The sequence below is a fragment of the Triticum aestivum genome, chromosome 4A (assembly GCF_018294505.1).
Source record: "Triticum aestivum cultivar Chinese Spring chromosome 4A, IWGSC CS RefSeq v2.1, whole genome shotgun sequence".
NCBI classification, from domain to species: Eukaryota; Viridiplantae; Streptophyta; class Magnoliopsida; order Poales; family Poaceae; genus Triticum; species Triticum aestivum.
This window is the reverse complement of record NC_057803.1, coordinates 69,060,037-69,066,721: the sequence shown is the minus strand read 5'-3', so window position 1 is coordinate 69,066,721 and position 6,685 is coordinate 69,060,037.

The following is a 6,685-nucleotide window of genomic DNA, read 5'->3' as shown; positions in this document are numbered from 1 at the left end:
CTCATGAATACATTGAATGGTCTATTTGGGTTCCAAAGACCCTTGTTACTAACATCAAAGGACCCATTACAAAATGGGTACCTAAAACCAAGCATTAATCTCTTGTAGGTGTTTGCTTCCGGTGGGGGATCATGGTTGCTCGATAGCGGAGCTACAAATCATATGACCGGAAGCAAGGACTTGGTGGTGGATGTGCACAAGATTCCATCTATGACCACCAATGTCGAGTGGGGTGACGCCTCATCCTCTAAGGTATTGGGACTTGGCAAGGTGGTCATCTCTCATGATCTCACGATCGAGAAGGTCATGCTTGTTGAGTCCCTTGCATACAATTTACTTTCTGTTCATCAACTTGCAATCATGGGCTTTGCCACTTTCTTTGATATCTATACAGTGGCCCTCTTGTGGAGCAAGACTCTTAAAGTAGCCTTTGTTGGGCATGTCGAGAACGGTCTATATGTGATTAACTTTTCGGAGCGACCCATTAAGACCACGACATGCCTAATGGCTAAAGTTGATGTGGGATGGCTTTGGCATCACTGTCTAACCCATGTCAATATGAGATCTTTTCAAAGTCTTCTCACAAGGGACCATGTTCGTGGACGAATGAATGTTAGTTTTGCTAAAGATCGTGCTTGGAGTGCTTGTATCGAAGGAAAGCTACATGAGAAGGCTCACCCTCCCACGACTATCATTTACTCAAAGAGGCCTTTGGAGCTCCTTCACATGGATCTCTTTGTGCCTCCATCCTTCGATAGTCTTGGAGGTAGGAAGTATTGCTTGGTGATTGTGGATGACTACTGAAGATACACGTGGGTGTATTTCTTCAAGAGGAAGAGCGAGACCCAACAAACCATCATTGACTTTGCAAATGAAGCACAACGTCAACACAATGCAAAGATCTTGACAATAAGAAGTGACAATGGCACCGAGTTCAAGAACTACACCTTGGATGAGTTTCTTAGTGATGAGGGGATCAAGCATCAATATTCCGCACCTTACACCCCTCAACAAAACGGTGTTCTGGAGAGGAAGAACCGGACGTTGATGGATGCGGAAAGGACCATGATGGCGGAGTTCAAGTCCCCGTACAACTTTTGGGCCGAAGCAATCAACACCGCGTGTCATGCATCCAATCGGCTCTACCTCCGCGAGGGCTTGAACAAGACTCCATATGAGATACTCACCGGTAACAAGCCCAACCTCATGTACTTTCGGGTGTTCGGGTGTAAGTGTTACATTCTCAAGAAAGGTGTTCGGTTGTCTAAATTTGAGGCTAGAGCTTATGAGGGCATATTTGTTGGTTATGCTACAAACTCATGCTTACCGTGTCCTCAATAAATCCACGGGACTTATTGAGGAGACATGTAACGTGGAGTTTGATGAGAATAATGGCTCCCAAGTGGAGCAAAGTGGCACTTGTGATGTAGGTGATGAAATTCCTCCTCAAGCCATAAGAAGAATGGGTGTTGGTTTTATCCTACCCATTGAGGTACCCCTTGTGGCCGAAGGAGAAGGACAATGCTCCACTCAAGTGGAACCATCACCAACCCAAGGCGCACACGCTTTCGAAGAACAACGTGAAGGCCCTTGTCCTCAAGAACATGACCAAGGGCAAGATCATGCTCAAGACGGTGTTGACACATCAAGTGATGCCCAAGGTCAAGTTCTCTCCTCCGAGCAAGTTCAAGAACAAGAACAAGCTCAAGACGACGCTCAATATGATCAAGTGACCACTCCTTGTCTCACCCCCGAGGAGGATTTGGAGCGTCGTGCCACCAAGGTTGCTTCCAAGCTCTCCACCAAGGATCATCTCATGACGAATGTGCTTGGAAGCTTAAGAAAGGGGGTAAGCACTCATAGACAATTAGCAAACTATTGTGAGCATCACGTGTTTGTCTCTTGTGTCGAACCCCACAAGGTCTATGAGGCGCTAGAAGATCCGGATTGGCTCAATGCCATGCATGAAGAACTCAACAACTTCGAGCACAACAAAGTGTGGAGATTGGTGCCAAGACCGACGGGGAACCACTATGGCATTGGAACCAAGTAGATATTTAAGAACAAGCAAGATGCCCATGGGATTATCATTCGCAACAAGGCTCGTTTGGTAGCACAAGGCTACTCCCAAGTCGAGGGTATCAACTACGGTGAAACCTTTGCTCCCGTTGCTAGTCTTGAATCCATTCGCATGTTGATTGCATATGCTTCTCATCATAACTTTAAGTTACAACAAATGGATGTGAAGAGTGCTTTTCTTAATGATCCTATTAATGAATTGGTTTACGTCAAGCAACCCCCCGGGTTCGAGGATCCCTACTTTCCCGATCATGTGTATCAACTCGAAAAGGCACTCTATGGCCTTAAACAAGACCCACGTGCATGGTATGACCAACTTACCGAGTTGTTACAAGACCATGGTTTTGAAGTTGGGCTAATCGACCCTACTCTTTTTACTAAGAAGGTCAAAGGGGAGTTGTTTGTGTGCCAATTATATGTTGATGATATTATCTTTGGTTCACCTAACAAAGCTTTCAATGAGGAATTTACCGCTCTCATGACCTCAAAGTTCGAGATGTCTTCCATGGGAGAGTTGAAGTTCTTTCTAGGGTTCGAAGTGAAGCAAAGAAGAGAATGAACCTTCATCAACCAAGCCAAATACACTCAAGACATGCTCAAGAGATTCAAGCTAAGTGACATCAAGCCGGCTTCCACTCTAATGCCCACCAAGTGCCAACTTGACATAGATCCCAATGTTAAAGTGGTGGATCAAAAGGTATATCGCTCCATGATTGGATCCTTGCTTTACCTTTGTGCATCTAGACCGGATATCATGTTGAGTGTGGGAATTTGTGCACGGTTTCAAGCCGCACCTAAGGAAAGTCATGTGGCGGTCAAACGAATCTTTCGATATTTGGCTCATACCCCAAACTTTGGCTTATGGTACCCAAGAGGATCAAACTTCAAGCTTGTAGGGTACTCAGATTCCGATTGGGTGGGAGACAAAGTGGATAGGAAGTCCACTTCCGGAGGGTGCCAATTCCTTGGTTGCTCCTTGGTAAGTTGGTCTTCCAAAAAGCAAAGTTGTGTGTCTCTCTCGTCCACCAAAGCGGAGTATGTAGCGGCCGGTAGTTTTTGTGCACAACTCCTATGGATGAGGCAAACTTTAAAGGATTACGGTGTCACTTGTGACAAACTGCCTCTTTGGTGTGACAATGAAAGTGCCATCAAGATCTCTCTCAACCCGGTGCAACACTTCAAGACGAAGCATATTGAGATTCGGTATCACTTCATCCGGGATCACATTAGTCGAGGAGAGATCGAGCTCAACTATGTCAACACTCATGATAACCTTGTAGATATTTTCACGAAGACCTTGGATGAAGCAAGATTTCGCGAGTTAAGGCATGAGCTAAATATCATTGATTCGAGCAATGTGGCTTGAACCCTTGCACACCCCACCACGCTCAATCTGTTGTCTAGTTTAGGTGTAGGCATGGACATAGGGGGAGTGTTGTCCTCTCAATGAACTCTCCCTCCCCCCATTATGCATAAATTGATCAAGTCTTTCACTTTAGCCATTGTTGATGGTACTTGTGTTTCAAAGACGAGTTTTGGTCATGTGCCCAAGGTTAAAATCTTCGCGGCGCCATACCTCTTGACTCAAACATAGGTGGCCTCGGGCACCGCCCTCTCTTGAAGAGGTGTGTCTTGGCCGTTTGCTGGTGTGCTCTCTCTTCTTGCCTTTTTGTTTTTCCTTCGAGCTAAGCCATGTTGTTTGGTTGCCGCGGCGTGCTGGGCGGTACTACCGCTGGTGGTGTGCGGTACTACCGCTTATAAACGGTACTACCGCCCCCCAGCACGGTACTACCGCCAAGGGACGGGACCAGGGGGTTATATCGGGGTAGGGGGGTTCCTTCTCCCCCATACCCATTCGCTTTGCCCCCTCTTTCCTCTTCCTCTCTCCAGCCTCACCTCGCCGTGGGAGGGCTCCGGCGGATCTTTGTCTCCGGGGCGTCCCTCTCCATTTCCTTCGGTGAAGTCGATCCCCACCTCATTCTCTTGCCTTGGATGCCGGTATTGCCCCCGTTCCTTCTCTCCTTTTGTCTCGTTTTTAGATCTTGTTTCTTAGGGGCAATGGTGGTTGCATCTCTCGATTTTTGGCTAAATCTAGGCTTGAGTAGGTTGGAGAAGGCAACTAGACTATCTAGATTAGAGTTTGGTAGGAATATTTTTGAATTTAGCAGGCCGGTAGTGCCGGATCTGACCACGGTAGTAGGAAACCGCTGTTTCCCCGCCTCGAGTGGTACTACCGCTCTCGTTGGAGCGGTACTACCGCTTGACCTCGAGCGGTACTACCGCTCTCTTTGGAGCGGTACTACCGCTTGGGCTGTACTGCCGTGGGCATGTCATGGTACTATCGCTGCCTGCCAAGTTCCATCATGTTCCTGCCTTACCTTGATCCTTTTGTTGTGTTTGTTGGCTTTTGCTCGTTCTTTCTGGTTGTTTTGCGTGTTCTTGTGTTTGGCTCCAGGTGATGAACATCCTGAGCATCAAGCTCGCCGTGTCAACCCCGGGCATGCAACGTCAAAGCGCTACCGCACCTTTGAGCCAGCCGGTGGTTCCTCTAGCACCCAACCGCCACCAGCAGGTGCATCCGCAAGTGCTCCTCCACCACCTCAGCAGTCGAAGAGATCCGCCAACAAGCCAAAAGGAAAGACTATGACTGAGATGACTGCCAAGGAGTTTTGGGAAAGGCGTCACCGCAATCCCTATGAGGTGGACCAAGATCCCACTTTGGTCAACCGCCCGTTCTGGAACCGATTTCAGTTTGCCATCTATTTTGATGTGATCAAGGCCAAGAAGAATCTCTGTGTTGATGTTCGCTCCATCGACACTGATGCCATGGAGAAGGACCCTGAGTACTTTGGCGAAGCCCTTCAGATGTGCACTCAGCTGAACATTCTCAGGATCATGCAGTTCAACAAGGATTTCGATGCAGATTTGGTGGCTCAATTCTTTGCTACCGTTCATCTTGGAACGGATGCCGACAGGACTCTGACTTGGATGACCAATGGCAAGTTGCTTTCCGTCAAGTGGAAGGCCTTCATGGAGTTACTTGATGTGGAAGATCGCGAGCTTGAGACTTCAGTAGGTTTCCGCCCTCACCGCAATACTACATCCACTCACAAGCAAGCCCTTTGGCCCTACTGCACTGTGAAGGTTCACCCAGTGACTAAGAAGGAAACCTATGAGCTGTCTACGTATCTGGACATTCTTCATCGTGTCTTCCGTGAGACTCTCTTCCCGCGCAACCTAGCGGTAGTACCGTTGAGGAGTCACAAGCGGCAGTACCGCTCCGCAGCGGTAGTACCGCCGGTGACTCCACAACAGTACTACCGCTGGCCTGCCTGGCACCACCGCCTCGTCCTCAGCCTCGATGGAGAGATCTTCTCTCTCTCTTGTCTGTGTCCCAGCGGTAGTACCGCACTACCCAGCGGTAGTACCGCCGAAGGGTCACAAGCGGCAGTACCACTCTGCAGCGGTAGTACCGCCGGTGACCCCGTAGCTGTACTACCGCTGGGCTGTCTGGCTCCTACCGCCTCGACTTGAGGGCTCTTTTTCTCGTGTCGGGTTTTGCGGCACTAGTTGCGGCAAGAGGCGGTAGTACCGTCTCAGAGCGGTAGTACCGCCCTTACCACCGCGTAGTACCGCGCTGGGTCCAGATCCCTCCTGCTCTCCTCTGCGCGGCAGTACCGCTAGCTAGAGCGGCAGTACCGCTGGCTCAGCGGTAGTACCCCCCCTTAGCGGTACTACCGCCCTGTGCGGTGCTGGTTGGTGGGGCAACGGTTGGATCGTTGCCCCCACTATAAAAGGGGGTCCCCTTCTTCCCTGTTGACTTACCTCTTCCCCCTCAAGCTCCATTAATGCTCCAAGCTCCATTTTCGCTCGATCTATCTCTCTAGCCAATCAAACTTGTTGATTTGCTCGGGAGTGGTTGAGAAGGCCCCGATCTACACTTCCACCAAGGTATTTTCGTTTCCCCCACTCATCCCTAGCGGATCTTTTTACTCTTGGGTGTTTGAGCACGCTAGATGGTTGAGGTCACCACGGAGCCATAGTCCATTGTGGTGAAGCTTCATGGTATTGTTGGGAGCCTCCGATTAACTTGTGGAGATTGCCCCAACCTTGTTTGTAAAGGTCTGGTTGCCGCCTTCAAGGGCACCAATAGTGGAATCATGGCATCTCGCATTGTGTGAGGGCGTGAGGAGAATACGGTGGCCCTAGTGGCTTCTTGGGGAGCATTGTGCCTCCACACCGCTCTAACGGAGACGTACTTCCCCTCAAAAGGAAGGAACTTCGGTAACACATCCTCGTCTTCACCGGATCCACTCTTGGTTATCTCTTACCTTTACTTGTGCAAGCTCTTTAGTGTTACTTCTCTTGCTTGCTGGTATGCTTGTTGTTACTGCATCATATAGGTTGCTCACCTAGTTGCACATCTAGACAACCTACTTTGATGCAAAGTTTAATTTGGTAAAGAAAAGTTATAAATTGGTAGTTGCCTATTCACCCCCCTCTAGTCAACCATATCGATCCTTTCAGTGTGTGTGTGTGTGAGAGAGAGATGGAGTCTTAGTTTGTGTGTGTGTGAGAGAGAGATGGAGTCTTAGTGTGTGTGTGT